This window comes from Orcinus orca, chromosome 5, assembly GCF_937001465.1.
Source record: "Orcinus orca chromosome 5, mOrcOrc1.1, whole genome shotgun sequence".
NCBI lineage: Eukaryota > Metazoa > Chordata > Mammalia > Artiodactyla > Delphinidae > Orcinus > Orcinus orca.
The window spans coordinates 147109575-147128177 of record NC_064563.1 but is presented as its reverse complement, the minus strand read 5'-3'; the positions used below and the strand labels follow the sequence as shown (position 1 = coordinate 147128177).

Genomic DNA, 18603 nt, shown 5'->3' with positions numbered 1-18603 from the left:
GATCTTGAACTTCCAGACTCTAGAACCGTGAGAATAAAGGTCTGTTCTCATCAGCCCCCAGTCTATGGGAGTCTGTCATAGCAGCCTGAATGGACTAAGCACTATAGCAGAAGAGTCTTTCGGGTCAGTACAAACCTCTCCTCTTCTGCAAAAGTAGTGGAGACCACAGAGAGCACTACCTGGGTTCGAACCCTGGCCTCGCCACCAACGAGTTGTGTGACCCTGAGAAAGTTATGCACCTCTCTGAGCCTCCATTTCCTCATCTGTACAGTGGGGAAGACAAGATGAAATGAGCGAATTGTGCAAAGTACTTGGATGAGGGACAGGTCCAGGGCCCAGTAGCGTTAGCATCAGCATCACCGATTTCATTCTTGTAAAGTCAGCTGCAGAGTATTTCATCGTAGGGACGCATTAATGGCCGGAGAAACGGCCATTCAGCCGGCGGAAGCAGGAGTGACAGCCGATCGGCCCCCCTTCTCTCTCAGCAGACTCAGAGTCCGGCGCAGGCAAAGCGGGCTGGCCCAGGGAGACACCGTGAGCCCCACGTGTAATTTATATGTTCTACTTCCACGTTTAAAAAGTGAAAGGTGAAATTCACTTTAATGATGTCTTTTATTTAACCCAATATAGCCAAGATATCATCGTTTTAACATGCAGTCAATATTAAAAAGGCAATAATGAGATGTTGTATATCACCCCTTTGTCTGGGTCTCTGAAGTCCGCGTATGTTTTTAATTCTCGCGGCCCCTCGACTCTCAAGGGCTCAGCATCCGCGTGTGGGCCGCGGGATGCCACGTTGGACCGTCGGGCTCTGTCGTTCCTGTTACTCACATGACACTTGTGGCAGAAGAAAGCTCTCGACCACCCTGACCAGGGAGGCACTACAGACCCAGAAATTAATCTGCTGTGACAGCCTGACGGATTCCAGCATCGAGTGGGAGGCACTGCAGTCGGGCACACAGGACGTATCAAAACAAGAACTCTAATGTCCCCGGCCCTTGCCCGTCTCCTGAAGCTCAGGCTTAGGACAGACAAACTGCGGGACCTTCCATATGTTAAAAAGGAGCAAATTTTCAAATTTCGAGGCCAGCCAAGGTGGGGAGGGGTCCCTGGATAAACAACTAACCCCACCCCACTCTTCTGCAGCCGGAGCCTAGGAAGAGGGGAGCCCACAGAGGGTGCAGACTTGGAGACCGCGGGCCTGAGATGCGCGGCCCTGAACTCCCATCCTCTCTCCGCACAAGCGGGAAGGAGGAAGGCTCTGCTGGGGAGCGGCTCACCAGCCCCGCCCTCACCTGTGGGCTGCTGGCGACGGCCTGCAGGACCGTGCCTCGGGAGCAGGGTATGCACCGGAGTCCCAGGAGGTGGCTTTTATCCTGCCCTCAGCCCCGCCCAGTTGGCCAGGAAGGAGCTGCAAGGAGGCCGGGAGGGAGGATCCTGCTTCCTGCCTGGATCCAGGGAGGGGCGCTTTTCACCAGTGACCCAAACTCTGTGCCCTACGAGCCAGGAGAGCAGGAGCGGCCAGGAACGCGGCCTGGGGCAGCCGCTGCAGGGCCCAGGGCAGAGGGAGCTGCTGCCCACGGCCGCTGGACCCGGGGCCCCCGAGGAGGCGGGGGGCCATCCGGGAAGAGACCGTGGCTGGCGTCTCCTCCTTCTTCCTTTTGGAGACTGAAAGCTGGGGCCTGACCAGCCCGCCACACTGAAAGAAGAAGTACAGTGTAGCGCCGCCAAGGCATGGAGAGCAGTGAGGAGGGGGGACAGAGAAACGGGGAAAGGCCGCCCGCTTTCCACCTAATTCAGCCCAAAGGTCGAGGGTACGCACAGCTCCTGGAAAATGGCTACCCTGCGAAGTGGCGGAAGACACTGGACAGACGTCCTGCCAGGCGGGCCCGGCGCGGAGCACCGGCAGAAGCAGCGTCTCCTGGCGGCACGTGGCTCCGTCCCGGCGTGGCCACGCCGCACGGTGTGTGTGGGGGGGCGACACTCCACACACCTGCCCCCGCCCCGCCCTCGGCCAAGGCGCCCCTCCCGCCCACGCGTGCACCACGCACGCACCCCACCCCGCAAGCCGGGCTGCTCTCTGCCCTTCTCCCGACCTTCACGCGCGCCCCCCCCCCCGCCGTCTGCAGCGAGCCAGGGGCCCCCGCTGTCTGGTGAGACCATGACGGTGCCGGGCCTCTGCCGGGGGCCCCACTGAACCGAGAGCAACCCCCCGGCCTGGCTGCTGGGCCCGCTGTCCGTACTCCCCTGCCCCCCCCACCAGCTGTGCTGTGTCCGTCCTGCCGTCCCTCAGCCCGTCTGTCCCCGCTCCAGCGCGCTCCTGCTAGGGCCCTTTACCTCCTGCCCCCCCACCCCCCCGGGAGGGGCTGTCTGTTCCCCCGCAGCGTCCACCCCCACCGTCACTCTGCCACACCCCCAGCTAGGCTCCTTGTAGCACCTGTCACCGGCATTTTGGTGTCTGCACCGTCACGTCGGCGCCACCGCCCAGTGGAACGTCGCCCTGGGAACCGAGAAGGGCCCTACAAACCGACAAGGAACAGATGGCCCGCAGGGGGGCTTCGCGCGCATCTCACGTCGATCCGTGCTGCCTCCCCGGGGCCCGTGGCCTCCACAAGCAGCGAGGCCTGCAGGCGTTCGCCCACCCCGACCCCAAGCGGCACGCGGCATGCGGCCTCCACTACAGTTAGCGATTGCTGGACGTGACCTGTGATGGACGCGCCGCAGGCTTGGCGCTGTGCCTCCCTCCCCCACCTGGGCACCTGACCTCCTGCAGGGGCGGCCCGCCTAGGGGCCTGGGCAGGTGCACGGTCATGGTGACCGGGTCCTCTCCTCACTGACACACCACAGTGGACACCAAGGCTCCAACCCAAAGAGCAACAGACCCTCCCAGCGGCCCAGAAACCCCAGATCAGAGTCTGTCTTTACTGCAAAGCATTAAACCGCAGGTCCTTTATGAGCAACACGGCTTCTGAGAAAGACAACACGTGTTGCTTGCCGGTTGAGGTATTTTTCTAGCACGTCCAACACGAGGTACCTAGAGCAGAGAAAAAACACCCAAATGGATGTCCCATGTCCCCCACGTCCTGCTGGTACCAGCCACCAGAACTCCCTCCTTCCTCAAGTTTTCGCTCCCCACACCCAGATCCCGGGTGTGAGGATTTTCTTTTACTAAAGGGGAAATCGTTTTCACTAGACAGCATTTACCCCAAATAAAGAAGCCTGCATCCTCACAACGATCTATCAAGTGTTTGTTAAACCTTCACAAAAACAGCATCAAGATACAGAGAAATCATAAAGGACTCTCCTGACATTTGCACCTACCGCTGGTCTCCTGCGACGTCCCCCTGCGCTCCTGGAATGTTCTCCACCACACCCGTCCTGCGGAGTGGCTGTGGACACGCCTACCTCCCCAGACACCCACCGGCCCATCCCCAGACTCCAGAGGTCAGGGGTCACAAGCATGACCCCTGGAGACTCTCCTCAGAGAACCAACAGCCGGGGGCTGGTTACTGATTAACAGAAGCACAACCGTCAACTGAAAACAAGCTGTGGGCTGGGGGGCCAAACAGCAGAGCTGCTCCGAGGTCCCTGATAAAGCCCTGATAAAGCCAAGTTCCTGGCATCACAGAGCCAGGATGGGACGGGCAGCCCTGAGCCCCACCCTCCCACAGGGGGACACACACACGCCCACAGAAGAATGAGCCGGTGGGGGAAGCTGCCCTGGGAAGGGCCCCCATGCTCGGGGGTGCGGGCGAGGGTGAATGTGGTGGTCACGGTTGGTCGTGGACTTCAGCACCCGCTGGGCTGCTGCAATCAGAACTGTATGGGCACGTGGGATAGAGAACGAACAGGATATAAAGGCAGGCCCGGGGCTTCCCTGGTGGCGCAGTGGTTGAGAGTCCGCCTGCCGATGCAGGGGACGCGGGTTCGTGCCCCGGTCCGGGAAGATCCCACATGCCGCGGAGCGGCTGGGCCCGTGAGCCATGGCTGCTGAGCCTGCGCTCTGCAACGGGAGAGGCCACAACAGTGAGAGGCCCGCATACTGCAACCAAAAAAAAAAAAAAAAGGCAGGGCGAGCATCTGGGGAGGGCAGGGGTGGAAAGGAGAAGTGGGCAGGGAGTGACACAGTCGGGGCCCATGTGTCCTGCCGTCTGCTCCAGCATCACTTCCCCGAGCTCCCGGTCCCTCGGTCCCTCGTCTGCAGACGACGCCCAGAGCCTGTCCGGCCACGGCAGGGACTCTGAGGGAGCAGAGGTGCAAGCGCCCGGCACGGTGCTGTACGTGCCCAGAAATGAGGCTGTGAAAACATCGTGAGCCCAGATCCTGGTTCTCAGGTCTTCACGCTATTTGGGAAGAAAGTAGAGACACGGATGCCCTTTATCTCGGCCTCCAGGCATCCTAGCGTCAGAAGGGTACCACTCCACGGAGAGGAGCAAATGAACAGATTTAACAGGCTAAATTCAAGAACAGGCAGGAAAGCAAAGGAAAAGGATGGTGAATAATGATGACGTGATGACAGTGACGTAGAAAGCCCTTCATTACCAGTGATGAACAAGTATATCACTTGATCACGACACGTGTAGAGAGCAGTCTGAAACTCCAGCTGTCTGCTAGACTTACAGGAGACACACAAAGCTAAGACGCGGTGTCACAGAAAGACAGAAACCGAAGGCAAAGGAAAGACGCGCAGACAAACACCCACGGGAAGAACGCTGGTGTGGCACAGCAAGAGGGAGAAGCAGACTCGAAGCGGAGAGGCCCTAAGCCATGAAGGGGGCTGGCAGATGGGGACAAGCGGTTCTGAACCGGTGCCCACCATGCGGCTGGAGGACACACCCTGGCCACCGGAAGGAGCTCTGGCGTGTTCCAGGGGAGAGAGAAGACCAGGTGGAGACGGCGGACCCGACAGGACGGCAACCAAGCAGGGCAGGCGGGGGAGGGAGGGGGGCGGGCAGAAGCAGGTACACCGATGGGGAGCCCGTGTGCAGGGGCGTCGGGAGCAGGTGCCAGGCAGGGGAACGCCGCGGGGAGGGGAGGTGTCAGGGCATCTTACTGTCACTCCTAGTAGAGAAACAACAGACATTATCCAGAAGGAGGGGACCCAGGATCTGACATAAAGCTCCTCGTATTAGGTGACCACTACGGCCAAACGTACTTTCCCCTCTATCGGGTCAGCACTGCCAAACACAAAACACAACACCAGAAAGGCTGCGAACAGACCCCACATACAGAACCAGTGAGTGTGTTTATGTACGGGCACCGTTCTACCTGTATTTACCCTTGAAATACACAAAATAGGGACAGCACTAACCCGAACACATGGATCATATCAGTCAATACAAATGGGCTGAGTTCAGCTACCAAAAGGGAACTATTTTCAAACTGGCTTGTGAAAAAAAATTCAGCTCTGCCAGGTGCAAGAGAAAACCTCAACCCAAACAATTCATCAGGGTCGAAAAGAATGAATAAATACATACTGGGAAATGCCCAAAAAACAGGGTCCAAGATCTTGATATCAGAGAATAGAGTATCAGGCATGGGAAATTAATGAGACAAAGCAGGACTACGGATCATTCTAGAAACTAAAATTCTCAAGGAAGATGTAAGTTTAATATCTATGTACCAAATAAGGCAGCTTTAATTTTCATAAAGCAGAAATTACAGGGATGCCATAGAAACAAATCAAAGCATGCTAATAATAGGTGTTAGTACATCTCTTTTAATCCAAGACAGAACAGTGGCCAGGAACTAAGAGAGACCACAGACGACGCAGCAGCAAGATGTATGAAGGGGATCTTTGGGACAGGTAGCCAATCCTGCACTTGATAAGGGAAGACACACTTTCTCTCAATTGCTCATAGAAACATTCATGAACAGTGCCCATAAATTAAGCAACAAAGAAATTTTCAACAAATCCCAAACAGTAATTAAAACACAGACAATATTGCCTAGAAATCAGGAGACAGAAAAGGCCTTTCCCACCCCACCGTCTGCCCCAAACATGAATATTTTCCTCTTAGACGCTCCTCTCCAGGGGAAGTAGAAACCCAAACTGCAGAATTTCTAGAAAACGTAACGAAAACTAAAGCAGTGCTTGGAGGAAAATTTATCACATTAAATACTTTACATCTTTAGAAATGAGAGCATGAAAATAAGAGAGTTAAGCCTCCAATTGAGAAACTCAGAATTACAAAAGTAACTGAAGGAATTAATAAGGTAAAAGCAACAATGCGTTAGAAAAAAAAGCATATAATAGTTAAATCTTTAAAAACTCGTGTTCAAAAAAATTAATAAAACATACACCCCCTAGGGCAATAAAAATACATAAAATAAGAAAAGAGAAAAACCATCAAAAAATAAAGTTTTTTAAAAATCACGGAAATAACTGTACATCTCTATGCAAATAAAGCTGAAAACTTGGTTGACATGGATAATTTTCTAAGAGAAAAAAATTTACGGAAACAGTGACCACAGAAAAGATAGAAAGTCTGAACAGACCTAGTTTTATAGAATTAGAAGAGTTGTCTGTCAGAGTTACCTCTAAGAAAAGATACCAAACCCAGATGACTCAGTCCTATAAGAACAGATTATCTTGACACAACCTAACATTCTCCAGAACACAGAGAAGGAAGGAAATTTCCAAATGCCTTTTTATGAAGGAAGCGGGATGCTGAATCCACAATGCGAGAGTGAAAGCAGAAAGAGGGGGACTTGTCCAAATCAACAGTTCTCAAGTGTGATATGAGGACCCCGGGGCGGGGTGGGGGGAGTCTGAGAGTCATCTGTTTTCCAAGCACATACTTGGTGAAGCAGAATTTTCATCGCATAGCTCCACCAAACAACACAGTAAAACAGTCTGAATGCAGAAGCAGGTATTTCAGGGGTCTCCTATTAGGTCAGATGCCTGAGAGATTAATTACATTGTAGAAATATAAAATAATGGCCCTCTCCTCATTACATTTTTTTTCAGTTTTGGAAAATATAGTTCTTCTTCATTAAAAAAATGCTATTTATGTTAACATGTAATGGGTTTATTGCTGCTTTTTTTTTTTTTTTGCGGTACGCGGGCCTCTCACTGCTGTGGCCTCTCCCGTTGCGGAGCACAGGCTCCGGACGCGCAGGCTCAGCGGCCATGGCTCATGGGCCCAGCCGCTCCGCAGCATGTGGGATCTTCCCGGACCGGGGCACGAACCCGTGTCCCCTGCATCAGCAGGCGGACTCCCAACGACTGCGCCACCAGGGAAGCCCTATTGCTGCTCTTTTAAATGAATTATTAAATAAAAATTTTTAGTGTTCTGTGTTGATTTCTAAACGATTACCTATCAAGAGCAGGGTTTCTCAGCTGCGGCACTATTGACATTTGGGACCAGATACTCTTCTGTCAGGGGACAGTCCTGTGCACTGTAGGATATTCGGCAGTATCCCTGACTTCTACCCACTGGATGCCAGTAGAGACACCCCAGCACACCAGTTGTGTCAACCAAAAGCATCTCCTGGTGTTGCCAAATGTCCCCTTGGGTGGGGGAAGGATCACCCCAGCTGAGAACCACAGTAGATATAACACAAAAACAAAAGCTTCTTAGGGTCCTCAATAATTTTTTAAGAGTGTAAAGAGACCAAAATTTTCAGACCCACTGCTCTTTACTTATGGATATAAATACAAAAATTCCTTTAAAATTAGCACACAGAATCTAACAGCACATTAAAAAGCTAATGCACCATGACCAAGTGGGGTCTGCTCCATGAATGCAAGGATGGTTTGACAGGAGGAAATCTATTAATAAAATCCATTATATTTCTTTAAAAAGAATTCTGGGCAGATAATTTAACAAAATCTAACCTCACTCCCTGATGAGAACACTCATTAAAGTAGGAGCAATTTAAAATTATTACATACACTCATTATATGCTTCCCCCTAAGATGAGACACTCACCATATACTTCTCCGTGAGGTGATAACATCTAAGACTCCAAATCAGCATTTACTTAATGGAGAAACACGAGAGGCATCCAGCAAACATCAGGAAAAAGACAAGACGCCCGTTACTTAACAGGCCAATCAGATGCGTGAACACAGACCGGACATTCTCAATAAATGTACCTTAGCAAACCGATTCCGGTCACATAGTTAAAAACAAAACATCGTGGCCAAATCTGGTTTATGCCAGGACGCAGGAATGGTCTACCATAGAAAATCAATTAGTCTAGTGATTGTCAACAGACAAAAGAAGAAAAACAACACGATTATTTCATGAGATTCAGGAAAAGCAGCTGAAGTTGCTCAGCACCTCCCACAACTGTTTAAGGACGTCCGGCCTCAAGGCCCCGACTCCCCAGAAAGCTCACTGCAGCCATGGTGATAAGACAAGGAAAGAAATAAGAGAGGGCCTCCCTGGTGGCGCAGTGGTTGAGAGTCCGCCTGCCGATGCAGGGGACGCGGGTTCAGGACCCGGTCCGGGAGGATTCCACATGCGCGGAGCGGCTGGGCCCATGAGCCATGGCCGCTGAGCCTGCGCGTCCGGAGCCTGTGCTCCACAACGGAAGAGGCCACAGCAGTGAGAGGCCCACGTGCCGCCAAAAAAAAAAAAAAAGAAGAAGAAAGAAGAGAAATCAGGGTTAAAAAGAAGGAAACCAGCTTTCGTCACTTGTAGGTGATATGACTGTCTACACAGAAAATCCAGGAAGTTCTTGAGGCTGGTTATTGGCGATAGCAAGGGGGCAGCGAGGGTTCCGGCAGGTGGGCAGCCGGGCAGGGCCTCCCTCCTCCCGGGTCTGCTCCCAGCCAGCAGCTCCCCCGAGAGAAGCTCACGTCGCTGGGGGAACCAGGAAGACAGCACAGCAGCCCTAGACCCGAGAAGGGGCCACACGTGTGCGACCCGACGGGCGCTCATGGGCCAGCCCTCTCTCCAGCATCTGCGCTGGGCTGTGCAAGCTGGACTGTCCCTCGCCTGCCTCGGTCCTGGGGTTCCCATGTTTCCATGGACACGCGTCCTAAATTCAATTCACACACAAGCCCGTGTGAAACAACCTCAGTCAAGGCCAGAGCCAAGTGCGCGAGGCGGCAGCAGGAACTCGCAGTTCCAGAAGGCGCTTCCCCGGACGCCCATCCCCGCGCGTCTCGCTCCGGCCCCGTGGAGCAGAGCCGGCCAGCCGGCGGCAAGCGTCCTGGCGCTCAGGCACGGCGCCTGGCTCAGGCGTATTCTCCCACTGTCGGTTCTATTCACCGAGAGAGAAGGAACAGCCAGGCGGACGGCGTCTGTGGGACACGGTGGCCTCGTGGCCAAGCAGAGCCAGACGGAGGCCCCGGCCCGTTTCTGCTTCTGCTGTGCTTGCACTTCAGATACTCGAAGGACCCGGCTTTGCTACCGAACACTGGTGACCAGGCGATAAAGCGCATGTAACCACGTGTGCACACAACCCTTTATATGTCTACCAACGACAGGAACGCGGCCTGGAATGTTCCAGAAAACAGACACTCCTCAGTGGAAACGGAATCCGGCCCAGGCCACTGTCCCTGTAGAGCCTACCCACACCCACCCCTCCAGCTTACAAACAGCACTAGCCAGAGACTCCACACGGGCAGGGGGCAAAGTCCACCTTCCAGCAGGTCAGGCATCTGGGCTGGGCAGGGCCGCTCAGATACTGCAGAGCCTGGAGGCCCATTGTCACCCTCCCAGAGGACCGTCCCCACTGCACTCACCCAACCCCTCCCCCCAGCCCCTCAACACAAGAATGAGTGTGCTAGTTATGACACTTTCTGAGACACACAAACACATCTCAAGTCTAAGAAACTGATAACCAGGTAAATGTGCTCTGACACTATCACCCAGACTTCTTGTAAAGCGTGTGCGTGTGTGTGTACGTATACGTATATACGGCCATGCTCCTTAGAACATGCATGAAAGAGGAAGCTGAGTCTTTTTAAATGAGGGAGATCTATGTGTAGTAAAAGACCCTCAAGCAAGTTAAAATTAAGTTGCGCAGATGGATATCATGACACATAGACACATTTTTAGAAACTCTGTGCCCGTGTGTTAAGTGTATTTTGACAAGCTCCGAAAGGATAAACCACAAACCATTTTTCGTGCTTCCCTCCAGGAAAAAGGGTGGGATTTGGGGTGGAGTAAAGAGTGGAATTTTGATTACTTATTAGATTTGGTTCTGTGTTTAATTTTTATAAGCACGTATCACTTCTTAAATTAAAATTTAAATATTAACAAAAAATTACCTGCTTGCTTGTAAAGCTCCAACCTTCTGTCTCTCCAGTGGTGACGAAGTCTAAACAATTACGCTGAACACTGTTAAGACTGTTTCTTAAGGGAAAAAGCTTACCCTGCAGGATACCAGGCTCCTCCAGACACAACTTGGCCCGTCAGAGTCTGAGCCCTTTGCTCAGCCCCTCGTGTCACCTTTAGAGCAAAGAGAACCCATCCTCAAACACGGCCATGCAGGGGGCTGCACACGGGGGCCTCCCACCTCGACCGCCCTCGCAGCCCCTCCCCCTGCCCCCCTTCCCCCACCCTCTGGACTGAGTTCTGAGTCTGCAGTCCACGTGGGCCACAGCGGGGGAGGGAAAGGCACTGTTTCAGCATCAGTACCTAAGAAAGACTAAGGAAAACCTTCCAGTCATCTTAAACTTGTAAGAAAAGTTAATGGAAAACTCGTGGGAGCCAAAATTGCAATAAGCTGTAGGAGAGATGTTTTGCTTGTTCTACCATTCATCAGTGAGGGGGCCACAGAGCCAGCCACTAAGCATGCTGCCTTGAGGCCACGTTGGAGGCGGGCGTTCTCAGGTCCCAGAGCCCAAGGGTCCGCGCAGCCGAAGTCCTAGCACTCTCCCAGCTTCTCCCCTAGCCTCTCCCTCCCAGGCAGCAACCGCACATCCTGCAGGGCTGGCACAGGACCTGACGACCAGCACAAGTGTCCACCAGGGTGCCAGGGGCCGGCAGGGACAGGACCACATACACCTGCCCTCGGGGCACAGCAGAGCGCTGAACCCCAGGGGACCACTCGTGAGCACAGGCAAAGGACTCATCCTGAGCCTGCGTCCTCATCAGAAAAACACAAGTAACATTTGTTCCGCACTATAGGAAGAGAACTGAACAGTGAGGGATTTTTAAGTGCTCAGCTCAGAGCCGACATGCATAATAGCAATGACAAGAGTGATGGATGAGGGGCTTCCCTGGTGGCGCAGTGGTTAAGAATCCACCTGCCAGTGCAGGAGACACGGGTTACAGCCCCGGTCCAGGAAGATCCCACATGCTGCGGAACAACTAAGCCTGCAAGCCATAACTACTGAGCCTGCGTTCTACAGCCCATGAGCCACAACTACGGAGCCCGTGCGCCACAACTACTGAAGCCCGTGCGCCTAGAGCCTGCGCTCCCAACAAGAGAAGCCACCACAGTGAGAAGCCCGCGCACCGCAACGAAGAGTAGCCCCCGCTCGCCGCAACCAGAGAAAGCCCGCGCGCAGCAATGAAGACCCAAAGCAGCCAAAAGTAAAATAAATAAATTTTAAAAAATAAAATAAATGTTAAAAAAAAAAAAAGAGTGATGGATGAGCCCCCTGCCCCCACCCTGGTCCACTCAGCTCATCCTTCCACTCATCAAACCACATCGTGGCTTGTAACTTCCATTTCTCTGACGACTAATTAAGTTGCACATCTTTTCAGATGTTTATTAGACATTTGGACATCTTTTGAGAGGTGCCAGTTCAAGTCACAAACGAATGATTTGCTTTAAATTTCAATACTGATGATTACTAGCTTGGGCGGCGGGGTTATATCTTTCCTGCCTCTAAAATATGGTAAGTCGTACATGCGTAACTGAAAAGTCATTTATTTTTGTAAATGTTGAGTTAATCTTGCTGGATGCTTGGTTATAAATCTGACTGTCCCGGGGCTGAAAAGCACGTCTCCAACTTGCCACTCTTCTCCCCGTCCCTTTTCCCAGCCCTCAATTGCTAAAGAACTTGGAGGTCCCGTCCCCACAAAAGAGGGAGAGCAAACTGATTTCCATCTCCAACCTCCCCCAATCCCGTCTTTCTGGGAGAGGTCTGGTTGATGACCAGGGCCCCCGGTCACTCTCCTCCAGAAACAAACCAGTGTTGACGACACATTCCTGCCGCGTACGACGCGACATGCTTCACACATCAGAAGGCTCTTGGTGCCACCCACAGTCCCCGCGGCCCTCGCAGGCCACATCCTGGGCAGCGGCAGTTATGAGGGAGAGAATCCTTTTAGCCCCAAGTATAGTTCACCCACGGCCACATGATAAAAGGAAAGGAATACATGGAGAGCTCAACTTTAGGATACGATGTAGTTTGATATTCTTTTGCACAGAACAGAAGCTTGCAACAATTTAACAGCTAAAACCACAAGCTGTGTACTCAATCAATAATGAGCAAAAAAAGCAAATAAACCTTTGTTGATTCAGAATGTCGGGAGATGAGGTGCTCAGAGAACGCGGTAGCTGACAGCTGCCATGTAGTCATATTTATATTTCCAGTTATCCAATAAGCGCTCATAATAAAATACTTAATTATAAAGAGACACTAAACAAAGTAGTTTTAACTGCAGTGCTCCAGTCATATATTTAAGCAACATTATTTTCAGTAAGTCATGACTATAAATAAAAAGTATGCGACTGACACTGGCTTGCGTTCATCCTATTCACATCCCCAGAGCTTGTTCTTAACCCGCTAGGCCAGTCGCTATCAGAACACCGTGTAACTATTACACATGAGGGGAAACTGCCTGTGCCCACCGAGAGCTGGGATCCCGCAGTGAAACTTGTAAACTTCCAAACCTAATGGCTGGATTCGCTCTCTGCAGAAAGCACTTGAAGTGACAGATGTCTCCTGGGTCCAAAGAAGAAATGGCAGGGGGAGGCCTTCTGGTCAAGGCTGGATTAATACAAAAGGAACCCGTCACTCAGTCACCTAACGCGGCAGATCCCCGAGAACGTGTCTGCGCGCAGAAGGTGAGGTCAGCTTGGAGCCTGAAAGGCAGGTCCTGGATGGCCCGAAGCCAGGACACGGGAGCACGGGAGAGGGCCGGGTCACTGGCGGTCACTCTGCGGCCAGGTTCTGTCCTCAGCCCCGGAGGAACCAAGGCCAACTGACCAGGGATCTCTGCCACAGCTGCCGATTACCACTGGGCTTCCCAGAGGAGCTACCTACAGGAGCAGAACATCCTGATGGCAAACATGCTCCCTGACCTCCGGGTCACAGTCCAGCCCTGGACGACTAGGCTGGACAGCTATGTCCATCTCCAAAAGACTCACGGACTTCCAGGTCTGCTAACAAAAGCTGGGTCCAGCTCTGCTAGGGGGACGCCCATTCTTCACTTCCCGAGATGCCCTCCACCCAGCAGCAGTTTTAGCTTGGCCCCTTCACTCATCCCTCCAGGAAGAAACAGAAGGGGAACCGCGTTACCGGGACTTTTTCATTTGTATTCTGATTATAATAAATATCCTTTGTCTGTAAGAAAACTTTAAAGTGTATACCCCTTTAAGAAAATCCAACAACGTGTTAAGGTCCGGCTGTGCCCTGCTCGGTCCCTTCAATGTCACTGAAGCTGGATCAGCGAGTCCGGCTCTCAAGGCGATAGACTTCTGTGTCTGCCGACAGAGCCAGGTCCAGACCACTGGGGCAGGACCCACTCCAGGGCTACTCCAGGGCTGCTCCAGGGAGCACGCACGCACATACACACACACGCACGCGGCTCAAGCGTCAGGTGCCCCCCTCTCCTGACTCACCGTGGCCCAGGGTCAGCAGGGTCAGTGGGGTGAGCAATCGTCCTCAGAGGCTTCCAACTTGAAGGCCTGAGAGTTAAAGACAAACAGAAATGTACTTAGGCAGGACTGGAAAAATACTCCGTGAATAAACTACGCGCAGTTACTTTAAAATCAAAAAGACTGCACATCAGGGAAGCAGACAGTTATGAATGAACTTGATTCAGGTCCCGATGACCTGAATGGTCTACTAACTTAAGCAAACACCAGGGACACAGCCTATCAGGCCTTTCCAAGTGCTGTTACTTCCCCCCGCCTGATAAGGAGGCCCAACAGATGGCCCATAAATGAACAAACCGCAGAGATGCAGAGACCACACCCCAGGACGGACCGCGAAGCAATTTCAACCTCGCCTGCAGGCTCGCACGAACAGCGGAAGGTAGGCCACCTCCTGGATGGATGGACAAGACGCAGAACAGCCTCCAGGCCTCCCGGCCCCTCTGGGCGCTGAGGCTCCCGTTCCCAGGACAGCCACTGTGCCGACCTCGCCTGCACTCTCCTCCCTCCCAAACCCACTAAGCCTGCAGGAGGGGCTCCCGCCAGGCCAGCCCAGTCTGCCATTGATAAAGCCAAACCCAGGCCGACTGGCTAATTTTAGTCCTTGTTTTTGTTTGTTTTGAACTGTGGTAAAATACACACACAAATCCCCATTTAAACCATTTTACAGTGGTCACAGCTCAGTGGGGTTAAGTCCATTCACACTGTTGGGGAGCCATCACCACTGTCCATCCACAGAACTTTCCATCTTCCCAAACTGAAACTGCGCCCCCATGAAACACCCCCTCCCGTCCCCTCCCCGGCCCGGCCCCCACTGTTGCCCTGCTGTCTGTCCCTACGAATCTGGCTCCTCCCGGGGCCTCGTGTAAGTGGATCACACAGTAGTTGTCCTTTTACGTCCGGCTTATCACACTGAACATAATGTCCTCAAGGTTCATTCATGTCGTAGCATGTGTCATAACTTTGCTTTTAAGGCTGAATGATATTACACTGTATGCAAATACAACATGTTTCTTCTTCTATAAACCTTATAGCTTTAGCTTTCGTATTTAGGTCTGGGCGACCAGACCATTCTGAGTTAATTTTTTAATATGGGATGAAGTTGGGCGAAGGTTCACTGGTTTTGCACATAGCTGTCCAATAGTCCTGGCACCAGCTGTTGAAAATACTATCACTTCCCCATTGAATTATGTTGAAACTTTTGTTGGAAATCAATTTACTATAAATGTGTGGGTCAGTTTCTGGAATCTACTCCGTTCCAATGATCTGCATGTATATCTTTTTGCCGTTCCACAACGTCTAGGTTACCATAGAAGCAGAGGAAGTCTTAAAGCCAGGCACTCTTTTCTTTGCCTCTTCAAAATTATTGGAGCTCTCCTAGGTCCTTAGATTTCCAACGTAAATTTTAGAATAAGCTTGTAAGTTTCTACAAAAAGCCTTGCCAGGATTTTGTTTGTGATTGCACTGAATCTATTTAACAGTTTTGGTAGAATTGACATTTTAGTAACATTGGGTCCTGTGGTCCATTAACATGGTATAGCTCCCCATTTATTTAGGTCTGCTTTAATTTCTCTCGGCACTATTTTGTTATATTTATCCCTAAGAATTTCATATTTTTGATGCTACTGTAAATGGTGTTTTGTTACAGCTTTTAACTATTCGGTGCTAGTATGTAGAAATAAAATTAATTTTGTTATAATGACCTTGAGTCCTGTAAATTCACCGAACTCACCTACTGGTTCTAGTAACTTTGTGCATTTCTTAGGATTTTCCACATAGGCCATCATACCATCTGTGAGTAAAGACATTTTTACTTCTTTCTTCCCCTTCTGTATGTCTTTTCTTTCTTTTTCTTGCCTTATTCTTCTAGTATAATGTTGAATAAGAGTGGTGAATAAGAGCAGATGTCCTTGCCTCGCTCCCAATATAGAAGGAAAGCTTCAGTCTTTCACCATTATGTAGGATGTTAGCTGTAGGTTTTTCATAGATGCCCTTTATTAGACTGAGGCCATCGACTTCTAGTTTGCTGAGAGATTTTTTTTTTTTTTTACCACAAATGAGTAGTAAATGCCTTTTTTTTTTTTTTTTGCACCACTGAGATAGTCATATGGTTTTTTTTTTGTCTGTTAATAAAGTGAATTATAATGACTGATTTTGAATGTCAAACCAACTTTGCATTCCTGGGATAAATCTCACTTGGTTATGGTGCACTAGACTTTTTACATATTGCTGGGTTTGATTTGCTAAACATTTCTAATTCAGGCAGGATTTTGTTCAGGATGGATATCGGTCCATACCTGTGTGGTTTGGGTACCAGGGCGATGCTGGCCTCATAAAATGAGCTAAGTGTTCCCTCCTCCTCTAATTACTGGAGGACTTTGTGTAGAACTGGTACTATTTCTTCCTTGAATGTTTGAAAGAATTCATCAACGATGTCATCTGGGCCAAGAGTTTTCTTTGTTAGAAGGTTTTTGTATACAAATTGCATTTTTTGATAGATTCAGGGTTATTTGGGTTATCTATTTTGACTTGAATACGTTTTAGTGATTTCTTTTGCTCCAGGAATATGTCCCTCTCACCTGTGTTGTCACATCTCCTGGCATGGAGCATTGCAGAATATTCCCTTAGGATCTCTAGTGACTCTTCCCCTCTCAGTTCTGATTTTGGGAGTTTTTCTTCTGATCAGTCTAACTAGAGGTTTACCAATTTTAATGATTCTTTCAAAGAACCAACTTTCGGTTTCATTGATATTTTTCTACTGTTTGTTTTCTATCTCATAGATTTTTGCTCTTTGTTATTTCTTTCCTTTGTTTACTTTTTCTTAAGGTTGAAGCTTAAATCATTGATTTGAGGACTGCTTTATGTTCTAATATGATCATTTAATGCTATAGATGCCTAAGCACTATTTTCCCTGCATTCCACAAATTCTGATACCTTATGTTTTAACTTCCACTCAGTTCATAATGTTATCAAACTTCCCTCGTGACTTTTCCTTTGACCATGGACTATTTAAAAGTGTCTTTATTGAGTTTTCAAATATTTGAGGATTTTTCCAGATATCTTTCAATTACTGACTTCTAGTTTAATTCTCTGTTGATCACAGAAAATACTTTGTATGGTTTCAATTACTGAGGTTATTTTCATGGGCCAGAATTTGGTCTACCTTGGTGAAAGCTGCGTGTGTACTTGCAAAGAAGATGTGCCCTGCTGTTGCTGGATGGGTGTTCTATCAACACCAGTCAAGTCAAGCTGATTGATGGTGTTGTTCAAGTCTTCTCTATCTTTACTGATTTTCTATTTGTTCTGTCAGTTATTGAAAGAGGAGTGTTGAAATCTCCCACTGTGATTGTGGGTTTCTCTAATTCTCCTTTCAGTTCTATCAGTTTTTGCAGTATGTATTTTGAAGCTCTTGTTAAGCGCACATATATTCAATATATTACGTTCTCTTGATGACCTGACCCCTTTTATCACTATGAGGAGACATTCTCTTCCCTGGCAATATTTCTTGTCCTGAAATATAACGTGTCTGATTTTAATATATCCACTTGGGCTATCCTGTGATCCACGTTGGCATGGTATCTCTCTCTCCAACCCTTTACTTTTAACCTATCTCTGTCTTTATATTTAATGTGGAAAGCACGTTTACCTAATCTTTTCTATCTGCTCTGACACTCTGACAAGCTGCCTTTTAATTGGAGTTTTCAGGCCGTCCATATTTGATGTGATTATTGATATGGTTGGCATTAAATCTATTATCGTTCTATCTGTCCTATCTGGATTTGTTTGTTTCATTTTCTCTTTTTTCTGTCTTCTTCTGGATTAGGGATTTTTTTAAGATTCCATTTTATTTCCATTATTAGCTTATTAGATATACCACTTTGTTGTTTTTTTAATGGTTGCCCTAGAATTTACAATGTATATCTTTAGTATATCACTGTCTACTTTCCAATAAATATTATAATACTTCACATGTATTTTAAGAATTTTACTAGTTTCCACTTCCCCACTTCTAGATTTTTGGCTATATTACTGCCATACCTCTTACTTCTACTTATAAACTCTATACAACATTGTTAGTACTTTTATTTTAAACAGTAAGTTATCTTTTAAAGGACTTTTTTTTTTTTTTTTTTGTGGTACGCGGGCCCCTCACTGTCGTGGCCTCTCCCATTGCGGAGCACAGGCTCTGGACACGCAGGCTCAGCGGCCATGGCTCACGGGCCCAGCCGCTCCACGGCATGTGGGATCTTCCCGGACCGGGGCACGAACCCGCATCCCCTGCATCGGCAGGCGGACTCCCAACCACTGCGCCACCAGGGAAGCCCTAAAGGACTTTTTAAAATGAGAGGACAAAAGTCTTTTACATTTTCCTGCATTTCTCCTGCTTTTTATTCCTTCAGATCCAAATTCCTGTCTGGTGTCACTTTCCTTGTCCCCAGAGGACTTCCTCTATATTTTCTGGAGTTCAAGTCAGCTGGTGATAATTTTTTTCAGCTTTTAAATGTCTAAAAAGTCTTTATTTGGCTTTCACTTTGGAAAGAGACTCTGTTAGCTAAGGAATTGTAGGCTGAAGCTTTTTTTCCTTCTGTATCTTGAAGATGCCCTTCCATAATCTTCTGAATTGCACCACTTCTGACAGGAAGTCCACTGTGACTTCACCTCTGTTTCCTCTGTACAGTGTAGGCTTTTGCCTCTGGCTGCTTTTAAGATCTTCTGCCTTTAAGATTTCGAGAAATTTGATTCTGATGTACATGGGTGTAGTTCTCTTCATGATTCTTCTGCCTGGGATTTATTGATCTTCTTGAAAGTCAG

The 18603-nt window shown here is 49.5% G+C and overlaps 1 protein-coding gene across 3 annotated transcripts in view; it reads right to left on the bottom strand.

Moving 5' to 3' along the window:
• AGPAT3 (1-acylglycerol-3-phosphate O-acyltransferase 3) overlaps positions 1 to 18603 on the bottom strand; it is a 107062-nt gene that overhangs the window by 65707 nt on the left and 22752 nt on the right. For all 3 annotated transcript variants that reach the window (XM_049710401.1, XM_004264606.4, XM_033418422.2), the window contains exon 2: positions 13759 to 13824. The gene's annotated coding sequence lies outside the window, so the exon portion shown is untranslated. The remainder of the gene's footprint in view (positions 1 to 13758; positions 13825 to 18603) is intronic.